The sequence below is a fragment of the Lagenorhynchus albirostris genome, chromosome X, assembly GCF_949774975.1.
Source record: "Lagenorhynchus albirostris chromosome X, mLagAlb1.1, whole genome shotgun sequence".
Classification (NCBI taxonomy): domain Eukaryota; kingdom Metazoa; phylum Chordata; class Mammalia; order Artiodactyla; family Delphinidae; genus Lagenorhynchus; species Lagenorhynchus albirostris.
In genome coordinates, this window is record NC_083116.1 from 92,474,565 (window position 1) to 92,491,737 (window position 17,173).

Genomic DNA, 17,173 nt, shown 5'->3' on the forward strand with positions numbered 1-17,173 from the left:
GTAATGCCATAGTTAGGAAAGCAGCAGTCACTCACAGTAGCCAGGATAGGGGGATGTTTGGTCATTTTTGTTTAAACAATGTTCATGTCGTTGTTTGTGTTCAGACCTTAGTAGATTTCTTTTGTCTTGGTTCATCGTGGTCACAGTGTGGTCTTGTTTAATGTTAGTGATCTGAGAAATTGTTTAGGTTCAAGGAGAACACAAAGGCCCAGCTGCGAGGCCCAGGCCAGCTCTGAGCAACACCAAGAGGAAGGCCTGACGATGCCAGGCCGGTTCCCAGCTACAATGGTCCACGTTTCTCTTTCTCAGTGGGACAACTGTTGAAATTCCAATAAGATCTATTAGATCAGTACACAGTATTTTATGGAAGCTCCCACATGCCGCGGAGCAACTAAAAACCCGTGCACCACAGCTACTGAGCCTGTGCTCTAGAGCCCGCGAGCCACAACTACTGAGCCTGCGTGCTGCAGTCACTGAGCCCACGCACCCTAGAGCCCGTGCTCCGCATCGAAGAGTAGCCCCTGCTCGCCACAACTAGAGGAAGCCCGCGTGCAGCAACGAAGACCCAACACAGCCAAAAATAAATTAATTTTTAAAAATAAATAAATTAATTAATTAAATAAAATTATTCCAAAATAAAAAGTCAAAAAAGCAACTCAGTGCATGAAGCAGAAATTGTTCAGCACCAGGTAAAGAAGCTGGCTTGCATATTGGGGCTGTGCTATATAAAACAAAAGACATAAAACAAAACACAAAAGCATTATATGTGTGACAAGATGGCCCTGACTAAGAAAAACACATGGAAACTGAGTTGGATTAAAAGGAAGATTCAGATGTGTATAACTCAGTCACTTTGCTGTATGGCAGTGATTGGCACAGCATTGTAAATCAACTCGACTTCAACTTTAAAAAATAAATAAAAATAAATAAATAAATAAAATTAAGATTCAGGTCTGCCATCTAGGGCTCACTCCAGGGTGATGCTCATTGAGTAGAAGAACCACTGCACCATTTCCTTTGTTCAATTTGCCCGAGTGAATATGCCTGTACTAGAACCAGGGTTACCCCTACCACACTGGAAGGCAGTAGAGACTTGGGGCTCACACACTCACTTCTGATTCCTTCCTTTCTACCTACAAACCATGGTGCCTCATGTAGAGAGTTGAAATCCCCCTTCACACACCCTCACCCAAACCCCGCCCCCGACCTGCCCCCAGCCATTTAGCTGAATCCAGCTTACCACCTCATGCCCCTACCTGGAGCTTCTCTCTGAAAAAATCATTCTTTAGGGCGAATTGTGCCAAATGTGAGTTAATATTTCCTTCGTCAAAATAACACATTTGTGTGCGTGTGTGTGTTTTTAAAATAATCCTACCCAAGGCAGGCAAAATTTCAGGAAAAGAGGCAAGTCATGGAAACTTGGTGAAAATATAATCCTATCGAAAAGCAATCTGGCAATGTTCATCAAGAGCCTCAAAAAGAATTGCACACTCTACCCAATAATTTCACTTCTGGGACGCTATTCAAAGGAAGTAATCAAGAATGCAGAGCGAGTTATGCACAGACTGACTGTTAAAAATCATGGATTGAACACTTGTAACCCCTACTAAAATGAGAGTAAGTGGAATTTTTAATAGGTATAAACTACCACATGGGGAAATGAGAGAGGAGAAAATAGAAACAAAATTTTGAAAGCTGGAAAGCAAATAACTTAGCAGGACCAAAAGAACTGAATCCTAAGCTGGCAACAAAGGACGCTGAGAACCATCCCAATTCACATCACAGAATCTCTCAAAACGTTGAAGAATTTATGGCTCTAGATCCCTCAAGAAATTAGGGAGAAGGCTGAAATAAGGGTGACGCTATTTTAAGAAGGAATTGGATGCCAGTTTTCCCCCATCCTCCAACCCTTCACAGCCGGGTAATGGCCAGGTGATGGCCCTCCAAGATCCAACAGATCGGAAGCTCCTTCCCTGGAGGGAGTCAATCCAAGGGTTTTCAGGGACAGCACAGAGACTAGGGCAGCAGGTCACCCTGAAAACTGGGGGATTAAGCGTATGTATGCACAGTGGCTGTGCACTTCCCCCCAAGGCAGGAGAACTGACAAGTGAGCCTCCTGGGAAAAGGCTAAAAAATCCCAACATCAGAAGTCCCTCAACCACCCCCCACCCCCGCCACATAAGGTCACAGCTGGCAGACCCCACTGACTGTCTAGAGCATCCAGTCATCTTTTTAGTTCCTCACTCCTTTCTATTTTTTTCTAACACTATTTTAAAATCATTTAAGGCTTTCAGAAAAGTTGAAAGAAAAGTACAAATAACTCCCATATACCCTGTATTCACATTCCCGTGTTAAATTTTTTCCTGTGTTTGCTTTATCATTTTCTCCCTCTCCATCTCTCTCTCTCTCTCTCCCCCACCACCCCTCTCCTCCATTTTTTTCTGAACCCCTTTAGAGTAAATTGCAGATGTGCCCCTAAATGCTTCAGAGTTTATATCCTAAAAATAAAATAAAGGCTTACATAATAACCACAGCACAATTCTGAAAATCAGGGGATTAACACTGATACAACACTGTTATCTACCTACAGGCCTTATTCAAATTTTGCCAATTTCTCCAATATTGTCCTTCATAGAAAAACTTTTTTCTGGCCCAGGATCAATTCTGGATCATATATTGCATTTAGTTGGCATGTGTCTCTAGTCTCCTTTAATCTGGAACAGTTTCTCAGCCTGTGTGTTTCATCACTTTGACATCTTTAAAGAGGAAAGGCTGGTTATTTTGTAGAATTTCCATCAATCTGGATTTGTCTGTTGTTCCCTCATGACTCAGTTTAGTTTTTTTTATTTTGGGCAGGAATGCCTCAGAAGTGATGCTGTGCTCTCTTCATTGCAGTCTATCAGAAAATACATGAGGTCAGTTTGTCCCATTTTTGGTGACATTCACTTGGTTAAGGTGAGGTCTGCCAGATTTCTCCACTGTACATTTACTCTGTAATTGGAGAGGAAATACTTTGAGACTATGTAAATGTCCTGTATTCATCAAACTCACACTCACTAATTTTAGCATCCACTGATGATTCTTGCCTGAATCAATTATTACTGTGATGGTTGCCAAATGGTGATTTTTAAATGTTTATTATTCCTTTTACATTTATTAGCTGGCATTCTAGTGTAAAAAAACCTTTTCTTCCCTCCTACTTACTTATTAATACATTTATATAAATACATATGGACTCGGAGATTCTTATTTTATTCAACGGTTATAATTTATTATTATCATTTCTTTGGGTGATCCAAATTTTCCCAGGTTTGGCCAGTGGAAAAATTCCCAGGAAGTCAAACAAAAAGTCAGACTAAAAATGAGAGAAAAAATTTAATTACAGAATTAGTTCAGGAGGTCTTATCGAATAATAAGACTTCCAAAGAGGATACACACACACATAGACAGACACACAGACACCACACAGTGACATAGGCACACACACAAAGGCATATATAGAGACACAGACACATACACCCAAACACAGATACAGACACAAACATGGACACACACACACAGATACACAAATAGAAACATACACAGACAGACAGACACACACACACAGGAGGAAATCATCAACAACAAAATTAAATTTCCCAGAATGAAAGGACATTAGTGTTTACATTGGAAGAACTTTTGGAGTGCCCATTACAAAGGATGACTGTTCAGAGCTCTAGGGACAAAGGAAAGACCCTACAAGTTTCCGGAGGCTGGGGAGCGGGACGGATGATCACATATGAAGGGTCAAGAGTCAGAACAGCCTTGTATTTCTTAACAACATTAGAAGCCAGTAGAGAATGACTTCCAACTTCTGAAAGAAAACTATTTCCCACCTTCAATTCTCTATCCAAACAATCAGTCAGTTCTATATCTATTCAAACTACCAATCTTAGACACCCAAATTTTCAGAAGTTTTCATTTTCAAGCACTCTGTCTTAGGACACTATTGGAGGATATGTTCTACCAAAAGGGGACCGTAGACCAAGATAAAGGAGACCTGAGATATAGGAAACAAGGGATCCAGTATGGGAGAAAGGTGAAGAGGTCCCTGGATGATGGCAAAGGGTGGTCCCAGGAGACAGCTGTGCACCAGGCATAGGGCCGTGTAGTCCACAGGGGAGCAGGTCGGAAGGCTTCAAGAGCCATACCTTTGGGAAGATGCAACTCATACAAACCTGATACATCTGAATGTTTTGAGAGAAGATTTAGACCATCGGATTTGAATTAACAATGAATACATAGAAAACCAAGCAAAGGACTTAACAACACAATTAAGAACTTCTGAGAAAATAAAAAGTTATGCAGGAAAGGAAAAGTGAGCATTGTATACTACATGGCTCAGCTTTGAATGGCATTTATATAGACATAGGAATCAAAACTGTTAAAGTAACCAGATTAGGCCCAAGATGGAGTCACTCATGCTAAGCCACATGCCAGCAAGCCAAAATTTAAAGAAGTTTCTATGCTCGGCTCTCCCGGAAAAGGAAGGCCTAGGTCAGCCAATCAGCGCTTGCCTGCTCTGCACAAGATACCTCACCTGGTCCAACACTTCCCTTTTCACCATATAACCCATCAGCAAATGCCCAGTGTGACTTCCTTGTTCTGCTCACTTTGGTCCATAAAAATCTCTCACCTTGTACAGCTCTGCAGAGTTCCTTCCTATCTGCTAGATTGGATGCTGCCATAATTCATGAATCACTGAATAAAAGCCTACTAGATCAGCACATTGTCTGTCGAAATTTTTCTTTTAACAATACTACATATTAACTTAGCCAGAATGATGATATATTCATATTGGGAGTATGGGAAGAGTGTGCATGGGAGGGGAGGGCTAGGAAGAACAAAAATAAAGCAAAACAAGTCTGTATCTTCCATAGCAGAGATTCAACAGATAATGCCTACAACAGAAAAATCAAGAAGTCTCCATTCAAACCTGTTATTTACAGAAGTGGTAGTAAGTAGACAAAAGAATTAGCTAAAAGATATTGTTAGCCGTTTGACAAGGCAAATGAGGGGAAAAGGTGGGGGGAAGCTGGTTTTTTTAACAATCCCTGCAGCAATATACGACTCTCCAAACTATATACGTCTATAACTTTGCCAAAAATTTTTTTTCTAAAGCAACACTAGAAGACTTTAAATAGAAGAAACAGAAGACTTATGCATTGAAATTATAATCACACCATTATTTTAAATAGCAGAGAGCTGTATATAATTTAAATTCCCGAGAGTGGAGAAATGCCTATGTATTTAGGGTTGCACCCACACAATTATATACGCAAGTACATTAAAATACCATTTACAGAGAAGTTATAATGCCATGACCCCAATGCTAAGTGAAACTAACAGATAAAAAAAATGTTCTATATGTGTTGAGTTTTTCTGTTCCTGTTTTTTGTTTTTGTTTCTTTTCTTTCTTTTTCTTTTTCAGTAAATAAAGTTTTGCACGGAAATAAGACTGCAAGTAAAGATAACAAAATATTAACAGTGGTTGGATTCAGATAAAGGGCTTTGGATTCTTTAGAAAATGATTTCTATTTTTCTGTATTTAATAAATATTCTTTTTGAACTTTAAAAATATTTTAATAACAATATTAAGTATGTGTTCACTATACAAAAATTGAAAGCATTAACATGGACCAAGAATAAAAGAAAAGGCATCCAGATGTTTTGTTTTGTTTTGTTTTGTTTTGCTGTACGCGGGCCTCTCACTGTTGTGGCCTCTCCCATTGCGGAGCACAGGCTCCAGACGCACAGGCTCAGTGGCCATGGCTCACGGGCCCAGCCGCTCCGCGGCACATGGGATCTTCCCGGACTGGGGCACGAACCCGTGTCCCCTGCATCGGCAGGCGGACTCTCAACCACTGCGCCACCAGGGAAGCCCCAGATGTATTTTTTTATTATGAAAAAATGCAGACATTTTTAAAGAGCGGAGATTTCTCCCTCATGCATGCCCAGTGGCCTGGGACCAGCCATGCCCAAGACAGTCTGGCCAACTAGGACTTGACCAAGGCCTCTGAGTCTTGGTCTTGACTTTGAGACAGACTTCATTTGCAGCGCCAAGATTGCTTTTAAAAAAAAAAAACTGAGATAAAACCTTATTGAAAAAAAATCTGAAGCTGTTTTGATGTTTATTTTCCAGTTAAGTCCCAGGAACTAAAAAGAAACCCACACAAAGTTTCAGAAGAATTTCAGAAACTGGGTGACTAACAATGAAAGTTGGAAAAACTCATTTTCACATTGACCATCCCTTTTGTTTTATATGCTTCAGTGCTAAATCCGCAGCCTGCTTTCTCTCAGTTTCCATTTGAGTTGTGCGTTGCTCCTTAGAGCTGTGAGTTGTGCGGGGAATCATAGTTTATATTGCCCTCATGTACTTATAGAAAATGGGGAGTAATATTTTTACATTAAAAAATTTTTGTTAAGGTTGCACGTGCATAATTTCGGGCTACTGTTACACCAAAGAGTAATCCACAATAGAGCTTTTCGTGGATAGATGCATGAAAATTACATGTTGAAGACGGAGGGAGAGAGAGAGAAATCCAACTTGTCGTCCCACTGTTGGGACCCATGGGAGGAAAGAAAGGGAAGCAGGGGCCACTCTAGGCTGAGTGAAAGGGGACAAGCGACTCTGCTCATGAAGAAAGCGGCTCAGCGTAGACAGAACAAGCAAGTGAGGCCACGGTGTTGGTGGGAGAGGCCCTCTGAGAACAGGAGGAAACTCCAGCACAGAACTGGGCAGCAGCTTTGGGAGGCACTCTGGCCCTTCCGTAAAGCAGTCTTAGTCTCCAACCACTATTCCTTTGCCATTTTCTTTCTCCCCCCCCACCCCCGGCTGTGTTAGGTCTTTGTTGCTGCACGTGGGCTTTCTCTAGTTGCGGTGAGCGGGGGCTACTCTTCGTTGCAGTGCGCGGTCTTCTCACTGCGGTGGCTTCTCTTGTTGCGGAGCACGGGCTCTAGGCACGTGGGCTTCAGTAGTTGCGGCACGCGGGCTCAGTAGTTGTGGCACATGGGCTTAGTTGCTCCACGGCATGTGGGATCTTCCCAGACCAGGGCTCAAACCCGTGTCCCCTGCACTGGCAGGCGAATTCTTAACCACTGTGTCACCAGGGAAGTCCTTGCCTTTTTTTTTTTTAAGTTGCCATTTTTCTTCCTGTTTGGCAGCAAATCTGTGGGATTAACGCCCACTCTGTCACACTCTGGAAACTGTCTCAACTGGCTCTGTGACGTTCCTGAAGCAGCTGCCAAAAGGTTAAGAGGCTGTGAATAGGGTTGGCAAAAGTTCGTGCAATTTTTAGCAAATTATCTGTCTTCCCAGAAAGACAATGCCATAATTTGTTTCTGGAGGCTGAGGAATCCCTGGCCCAGTAGAGCCAGCCCCTGCACCCAGACCAAGTCAGGCCTCCCCTCTTGGGCCGACTCCACACAGACACCCCTAGGAAGCAGCCCGGAACACTGGCTCCATTCACGGGGCCATGCTGCAGCTGCCTGCTCCCTTCCGCAGAGGACGTGCCTACGTGGCTCTTCCAACTAGCCGCCTTTCGTGTTCTGCTGGTTTGATGATTCCGTTCCTCACTTCCCACCCTTTTTTTCTTATTATTTTAATTGAGGTATGACTTAGACATCTAAGAGGCATACCTCTTCAGTGTACCGTTTGATGAATTTTCATATCTCTACACCCACATGAGAACCATCATTACCCAAGAAACGTTCTCCGTGTAACTTCCCATTCACTACTGTGCCCCTTCCCACCTGCAACAAAGGTCATCATAATTCCAGATGGTCCCACCATAGATTCGTTTGGCCTGTTCTTGAAGTTCACCTAAATTGCACAGTGTGTACTCTTTTGCATCCGGTTTCTTTCACTCAACATGTTTTTGAGGTTTATCCATGTTGTGTATCTGTTCTTCATTCCTTTTTATTGCTGAGTAGAACTCCATTGTGTGGAGATATCATCTATCGTTGATCCATTCATCCACTGAGGGACATTTGAGTTGTTGCCAGTTTGGAGCTATTAGAAATAAAGCCGTTGTGAATGTTCTTTTACGTGTCTTCGTGGGACATATGTACAATCCCCATTTTACTGAAGAATCCATTTCTCCTAGAGAAGACCAAGGCAGTTTGGTCTGGGTCCAAAGCCCTCATCGAGACCAACTAGACATTGGAGGGATGACCAGAGGCCTGGCTCACAGATAGATTTAGAGCATCAAAGAACTGCCCCAATTTTTCCCAATCAAGGAAGCCATCCAATGCTTCTAACAGTCCAAAGGCAGGTGTGTCTGATGGCAATGAAATGCAATAGCAATGGGAGCTGTGACTGGGCTCAAGCTTTTATTTTTAATTAAAATTTTGTGCTTGGCTGAATTTCTTCAGATTCTGGCAAGTCTAACATAAATGACGTGGACACCATCTGTGGGGTTTGAACCCACCTCTTCATAGATGGCCCTGTCTTATCCATTCATCCCTTAGCTGTACTATGGCACTCAGGAGAGGGTATTAGCGATGGGTCTGGAATAAAGACTACTGATTCCACCCCATACCATGGAGACAAAGGAAACTGATCTGGTCTCCTTTGCAGAATCTATGATGCTAAAGAGGGTTCCCCAAAGTTGCGATGATATCTGACTGTTTGCCCTACGCCCATTTCCACTCCTTAAGGGTAACTTCACAGATTTGTTGAATGTTTACTTTGTGCCAGGAACAAATCATTTTGTCATTTGCATGTTTGTTTCTTGCTTGCATTTACTTCTCATATAAACCCTGAGAGGTAAATATTATATTATTCTTTTCATGGGTGAGGAAACCATGACTTAGAGAAGATAAGCGTCTTAGGTTGGTGCCGCCATAACAAACTACCACAGATTGGGTGGCTTAAATAACAGAAATTTATGGTCTCACAGTTCTGGAGGCTGGAAGCCCAAGATCAGAGTGTCAGCATGATTAGGTTCTGGAGAGAACTCTCTTCGTGGTTGTAGACAGTGTCTTTTTGCCATGTCCCCACACGGCAGGGAGAGGGAGCAAGTTCTCTGGTGCCTTTTCTTATAAGGACACTAATTCCATCACGGAAGGCCCCACCCTCATGGTGTCATCCAAACTTAATTACCTACCAAGGCCCCATCTCCAAACGCCATCACATTGGGAGTTAGGGTTTCAACATATGAATTAGGGAGGGGGACACGATACAGTGCATAGTAGTAAATTGCCCATGGGCACACACTAGTAATGATGATATAATACTATACGTGTATCATATTGGCAAACACTTAAAAGTCTGATAATACCAAATGTTGGGGAGGATGTGCAGCAAAGGTAACTCAGAATGGCTGATGGGTATGCAAACTGGTACCATCTCATTAGAAAATGGTTAAGCATATTCTGATAAAGGTGAAGATACAGATACCCTTATGACCTAGCAGTTCTGCTCTTGGGTGTACACTAAAGAAATTCATGCATACACTCACCCCAATTTATGACAAGTTCCTCAAGTTTTCCATCTTTGTGTTTTGCTCTGTGCTTTGAAGTATTTCTTCACTTGAGTTTACAAGCCACCATGTTGTGTCCTAACAATGACCATCCTTTTTTTCTAATCAGCTCCTGAATTGAGCAGTTGGGAAGTTATGCTGACTCAGAAAATATTTTTTACTGAAAGTGACTCCTCCCATATTCATTTTTTTTATTCAAGTGGTTATCTTGAACAAGTTTTGGTGAACATGTGTTAACCGTGATCTGAATTACCTCCTTTGTCTAGCTTCTGGGACTCCTTAGATGAGTTAGTTTTACTTGGGGCTGAAGTCCAGTTCCTAAAGAACAGGGGCAATAGGCCCCAATGTGGTAGAAGACTAAGTGGTCTCATCTCTCAGGGGCTCACCGTAGCAACAGGCAGGCTACCAGTTCCCTGCTGAAGCCCTAGAAGAAAATCCTCCTACTCCAAGGTCACTTCACATCTCCCTAGACTCAGACATGGAAAGGACACAGTTCACCCTTTTAGCTACCTTTGGTCTCTTGGAAGTCCAGATAATCAAACCCACCTGAGGGAATCCAATGCCAGCCCCCAACCCCCACCTTGAGATCCATGCCCTGGTGACCTGAGTGTTTTCCAGTTGCCACCTCATTCTAATCCCCTCCCTGGAGCTCTCCTACTCTGGTTCCAAAGCTTGACCAGTCCATCCAGAACAAAGCTCCACTCAAGTTTTCCCTGCTAGGACTCCCATGAGGCTCACAGTCTCACTTGCCCCCAGTTATCAGCTCCAAAAGTAGACCAGATCTGGGTCGCTATCCATATCCAGTGCATCATCCTTACACGTATTTTTTAAAAGGAGCAAAATCCTGATACCAAAACCTGCCCAAACATAGCAAAGGGAAAAAAAAAATACTGTAAACCCATCTCGCTAATAACTAGAAATGCAAAAATACCAAATGAAATATTTTCAATTGAATACAGTGGCGCATAAGAAAAATGTTATACCTACTTCACTGTCAATTGCAAGGTGTCTATTCAAAAACATAGGTCTCCTCTCTGGCCTCTCACAGCGCTGCTTAAAGATTAGGTCATGAGGTCATGTTCTTAATATTAAGAGACGTTTTTTCCCCACCAGTCTGGGTAAGTAGACTTTTCGACTTTATGGTTTTCCAGAAGGAAGACATATATAATCACAACCACTTACTACTTGTGTGAAATACAGTATCTGAGAAAGACAAAGGTCCAACTGATGGTTACAGACCTTTTCTGTTCCTTCTGGAAGTTGATGCAGGCTTCTCATCCAGCCTCTAGAGGGCAGCCAGAAGGAAGAAATCACATTCTTGTGTTCTGTTGCACCCCAGTTTGTCTCATCTCAATAGTTTCAGTGAGTCAGTGTTAGGGTTTCTGCAGACTTGGAAACCAACCCTTCAAAAAGGCCCTGGCCCTGGGTGGGGGTGTGAGGAGCTGGGAAAGGACACAAAGGTAAATTTTTAGGGTGATTGAACTCTTCTGGGGGTGGTGAATACATGACTCTATGCATATAGAGTGAACTTTCCTGTATATAAATTTTAAAAAATCAACAAAGTTGTCAGGGGAAACCAGGATGGATGGAATGCAGACTACGACAAATGAATCTAACTGTATTACAGATGTATGATATAACTTCATCAGTGTGGGTGGGTATAATAAAAGGAGCTGACCAAAGTAACTTTGGAAAACGGTATTTTAATTAGCTACTCAAAGACTAAAGACAAAAAGAACTATATAAAAATACTGTACTCTACTTTGTAAAGTTTTTTCTTCACAGGGATGCAGGATAGTAATTCTGAAACTACTTTACGTGTATTTTAGGGCTGAACAAATAAGTAAATTGTATATAATAGGAGCCATGGTACCAGAGTAAGTAGTTACAAATAAACAAAGGGGGAAGACAGAAGGCTAGACTGAACACTGTAATGCTGGATTCAAGTCACCAATACCAATATAAACCCATGTTTATGTGTGTATGTATGTAATTACATCACTTTTTTGTTGTTGTTATAGATGAAACAATTATGGAAGATTGGGAAGGCAAGGAATGATTTTAATTTTTTGCATTAATTTCCATGTACTTTTTAATGTCAGTGAACTCATGTGTATTTTAAAATATATGCAGATAGAAATAGAATTGTGGATATATGTGTATACATGAATTAGTACACATACATATATTTCCTAGTTTTGTCATTGTAGAGGGTCCAAAAGCAGTGACAGCCCAGTAGCAATGAGCACACCTATCACCCAGACCTAGGTTTCTAACACCATTCATCAATAAAAGGAACCAGGGCTCCTAAGAGAAATGACTAAGTCTAGGGCTGGGGCACAGAAAATACAAGATGAGATTGGAGCATTTTGTGGTACCAGAAAATTAGGAAATGCTTTTTAAAAATGCAAGGAGGGGGCTTCCCTGGTGGCGCAGTGGTTGAGAGTCTGCCTGCTGATGCAGGGGACACGGGTTCGTGCCCTGGTCCAGGAAGATCCCACGTGCCGCGGAGCGGCTGGGCCCGTGAGCCATGGCCACTGAGCCTGCGCGTCCAGAGCCTGTGCTCCGCAATGGGAGAGGCCACAACAGTGAGAGGCCCACATACCGCAAAAAAACAGAAACAAAAACAAAAAAAAACATAAAAATGCAAGGAGGCTTGTCAAAAGAACACAAGAACCAACTTGAAAGAGCTCTCATTGGCCAAAGCTGGAATAATTTGAGCAACAAAATAAATAACAGTAGTACTTGATTATAACTCCAAAAATAAGATAAATATCCATGAGTCAATACTGATATAAATAATTGATTAAATGAATGAATAAATAAATGGGGGAGATGGTACAACTATTCCTTACAGAATAAATTTCCTTACAGAAGAATTCCACATAACATACATATAGATTCTACCCCCTCTAGGAGGTAAAGCTTAATTTCCTCCTCATGAGCATGGTCTGAACTTAGTGACTCACCTTGAAAGAATAGAGTATGGAGAGGGAAAATAGTAATTTTAAACTAAAAATACATGTGGACAGCACCTTAACCAAATGATCAAGGTCAAAATCACCAGTGACAAAGTTATGTGATATCATGAACCCACTGATATGATATGGTGAGAAAGGCACTTTACCTCTGTAGTGTTCATCCTCAAAACCCATAACTCAAATCTAATCATGAAAAAAACATCAGACAAACCAAAACTGAGAGATATTCTACGAAATACCTGACCAGTACTCTTCAAATGTCTTTTTTAAACAAATAATTTTAAAACAAGCAGTTTGATGGTTAATTTTATGTGTCAACTTGGCTGGGCCACGGTGCCCAGATATTTGGTCAAACATAATTATGGATGTTTTCTGTGAAGCTGTTTTCTAGATGAGATTAACATTTAAATTGATGGACTTTGAGTAGATTACCCTCCATTATGTGAGTGAACCTTATCCAATCAGTTGAAGGCTTTATTAGAACAAAGACTAACTAACCTCTCTGAGCAAGAATGAATTATGCCAGCAGATGGCCTTTGATGAGTTGCAACTCTTCCCTGGGTCTCCAGCCTGCTGGCCTACCCAGCAGATTTTGGACTTGCCAAACCTCCACATTTGCATGAGCCATTATAAGTCAGTCTCTCTCTCTCTCTCTCTCTCTCTCTCTCTCTCTCTTTCTCTCTCTCGCTATATATATATATATATACACACACACACATACATATATATACACACACACACATATACACACACACATACATATACATACATACGTGTGTGTATAGACACACACATACATTCTGTTGATTTTGTTTCTCTGGAGAACTCTGGCTAATAAAAGCAGTATCTTAATGGTTACTGAGAATACAAAATTCAAAAGGCACACAACTAAAGGGTAGACAGAGAAAAGTCTTACTCTCACCCCTGGCCCCAAGTGACCTAGTTTGCTATCCCTGGAAGTCCCCCCATGTAGCCAGTTTCTTATCTTTTTAGAGCTTTTCAGTGGTTTCAAAAATTTTAAGGTCATAAAAAACAAGGAAAGACTCAGGAAATTGTCACAAATTGGAAGAAACTAAGGTGATATGATGACTAAATATAATGTAGTATCCTGGATTGGATCTTGGAACAGCAAGAAGACATTAGTGGAAAAACTGGTGAAATCTGAATAGTCTGGAGTTTAGTTAACAGAATTGTACCAATGTTAATTTCATAGTTTTGATCAAGATAACATGGTTATATAAGATGTTAACATTAGGGGAAACTGGGTGAATAGTATAGGTGAATTCTCCGTACTACCTTTGCAACTTTTCTGAAAATCTAAAATTATTCCAAAATAAACATTTTAATAATAAATATTCCAGACCTCTGGTTATGGACCAAGATGGAATGGACATGCTTCTTTCTATCCTTTCCACTAAGGTAGAAAACCTGAATATTATATTTTAAAAAAACAAATATTAAAATGACTTTGAAAGGTGGAGAGAAGACATGGCAGCTGATCGGCTAGGAGCCCAGGGTCCTGAAGAATGACATGCATGAGTTCCCTGGGTTTCTTTTTGCCTCCATATATCCTGGACTAGGTATTGTAGAAGCTGGAAACCCAGAAATGCCAATCGGAGATGACAAAAAAAAAAAAAAAAAAAAACCACACCTCCCCCTTCAAAAAGTCTGCTGGGTGCCTTTTATTTCTTTTTCTTGCCTAGTGAAATGACCAAAACCTCCAGTACAATGATGGAATAAAAATGAGAGTGGACATCTTTGTCTTTTTTTCTGATCTTGCAAAGCATTCAGTCTCTCATCATTAAGTGTGATGATAACTGTGGAGTTTTCATAGAAACCCTTTATCAGGTTGAGAAGTTTTCCTCCTATCTGAGTTTGCTGAGATTATTTTTTCTTGAATAGGTATTCAGTTTTTCAGATTTTTTTGTGTGGCAAATATTGAGATGATTGTGTAGTTTTGGACTTCTGTTAATAAGTTATATTAGATTAATTGATTTTTGGATGTTAAACTAAACTTGCATTCTTGAGATAAATCCCAGTTGGTCATGATGCATACTTCTTTTGTGTATGTTGCTGGATCCAGTTTGATAATATTTTCTGAAGAATTTTTGTATCTATGTTCATGGGATATTGGTCTGTGATCTTTCTTTCTTGTGGTATTTTTGTCTGGCTTTAGTATCAGGGTAATATTATTTTCATAGAATTCATAGGGAAGTGTCCCCTTCTCTTCTATTTTATGGAAGAGCTTGTAAAGGAATGACATTACTTCTTCTTAAATATTTAAGAGAAATCACCAATGAAGCCATCTGGGCCTATGCATTTCTTTGTGGGATGTATTTTAATTACCAGCTTAATCTCTTTACTTGTTATTGTTACCATTCAGCTTTTTCTAATTTTTCTTTGGTAACAACTTTATTAAGATATAATTCACAAACCTTAAAATTTATCCATTTAAAGTGTAGAGTTTAGTATATCTACAAAGTTGTACGATCATTGCCACAATCAATTTTAGAATATTTGCTTCACCCCAAAAAGAAGCTGCAAGCTCTTTAGCCTTTATCTCTCCTCCCCCAATTTCTCCATTCTCTCTTTCTGCCTGAGGCAACCACTAATCTACTTTCTGTCTCTATAGGTTTGCCTATTTGGCATTTTATATAAATGGAATCATACACTATGAGGTCTTGTATGACTGGCTTCTTTCACTTGCATAATGTTTTCAAGGTTCATCCATGCTGTAAGATTCACCAATACCTCATTCCTTTTTATGGTTGAATACTGTTCCATTGTACAGATAGACCACTTTTATTTATGTATTCATTAGTTGATGGACATTTGGTTCTTTCTACTTTTTGGCTATTATGAATAATGCTGTCATGAATATTTGTGCACAAGTCTTCATGTAGACATGCTTTGATTTCTCTTGAGTATATTCCTAAGTTTGGATTCTACTTCTTGAGTCAGTTTTGGTAATGTGTGCCTAAGACACCTAAATTGTTTAGTTTGTTGGCCTAAAGTTGTTCATAACATTTGCTTATGATGCTTTTAATTTTTGTAAGGTCAGTAGAATGCCCTCCCTTTTCATTCCTGGGTTTGATAATTTGTGTCTTCTTTTTGCTTGGTTGGTCTAGTAAAGGTTTATCAATTTTGTTGATCTTTCCAAAGAACTAATATTTTATTTTATTGATTTACTCTATTTTTGTTTTTTGTTTAGTTTCAGATGATTTAGGAAAGACACGTGCAACATAGAAAGAATGACAAAGCAAATGTGGCTAATTGTAAGCAACTGGTGAATCTGAATAAAGATCTTTGTTCTAATCTTACAATTTTTCGATAAGTTAGAAAAATATCAAAATATTATATATTATTAAAATAAAAACTTATAAAAATGAATATTTCTTCTACCCCAGATCAAACTGCATTGTGGCAGCTCCAAAGAAATGGAGGGGGAAGGGAGGGGGGCGGATGTGGGGTACTCAAGGAAGAAATGCCCAAGGCAGCCTTCCAGAGTCTTCTCACATGCCAATACAGCACAAAGAGATCCAGAAAGTATTTTCATGAAGCTGAGAGCAGTGTGGATGGGGCCCTAAGAGCTGGCAACAATGGAGAGAGGCCTGATGTCCAGGATGAAGAACAAGTCTGTGTGACCCGATAACAGGAGACAATGGGGAATGAGGTATATTGGCAGATGTTTGCATTGACAGAGTGACTCCCCCTCCTCAAGCCTTGGTGTCACTTAAGTCCCCTGCAGAACTGAGATTCAACACTGGAGAGGGTCTTGAACCCTGAGTTGACTGTGGTTGTCTCTCAGTCAGTTAATGGTAACTCTAAATATAAATTATACAAAAAAGTTATATCTCTTGTTCATACCTTTCCCGTCCTGAGAAATGCATACCCATTAAATACATACACACAATGATAAAACTAAACAAAAAAAGCTGGAGTATCTATAATATTGTCAGGCAGAGTAGATTTCAGAACAGGGAAAATTGTCAGCAATAAAAGGTCAATTCTCCAAGAAGACATAGCCACCCTAAACATTTATGCACCTAACTATAGAGACCCAAAATACATGAAGCAAAACCAGACAGAATTTAAAGGGAAAATGGACAACACAGTTATACTTGGAGACATCAACATTTCTCTCTATATAATCAGTGGAGCAAGTAGCACAATCTGCAAAGATATAGAAAATCTGAATACTACCAACCAACTAGACCTAATTGATGTTTATAGAACACTCTATCCAATAGCAGCAGAAAAGGCAACAGAAAGGTCTTCAATGGGAAACTAAAAGGCTTAGAACACAGTGGATCAGAACATTCATTTACCCATACATGTTGTTGAGCATAATAACCACTTGAATGTTCACAATACATTGTTAGACATTCTGGGGACCATCCACTATTGGATCCTGGATTCCCTCAATTTAACCCCACTTTGAAAAGAGACTTTCTTCACTGGTCACCAGACTGTTCCCTAACTTAACATCAGTCTGAGGCTTTAAAAATAAACCTAGCTGATACAAGTTGAGGTTAGTTGTCAATATTAGGTTTGAAATAGAAGAGTGTGAATATTTAGCATTGTACGGAGATATTAACCAGTACAACCAAACAAAACGGTTAGAGGCATAAAAATAGGAAGGGAAGTGGTAGAACTATATTTATAGTTAAA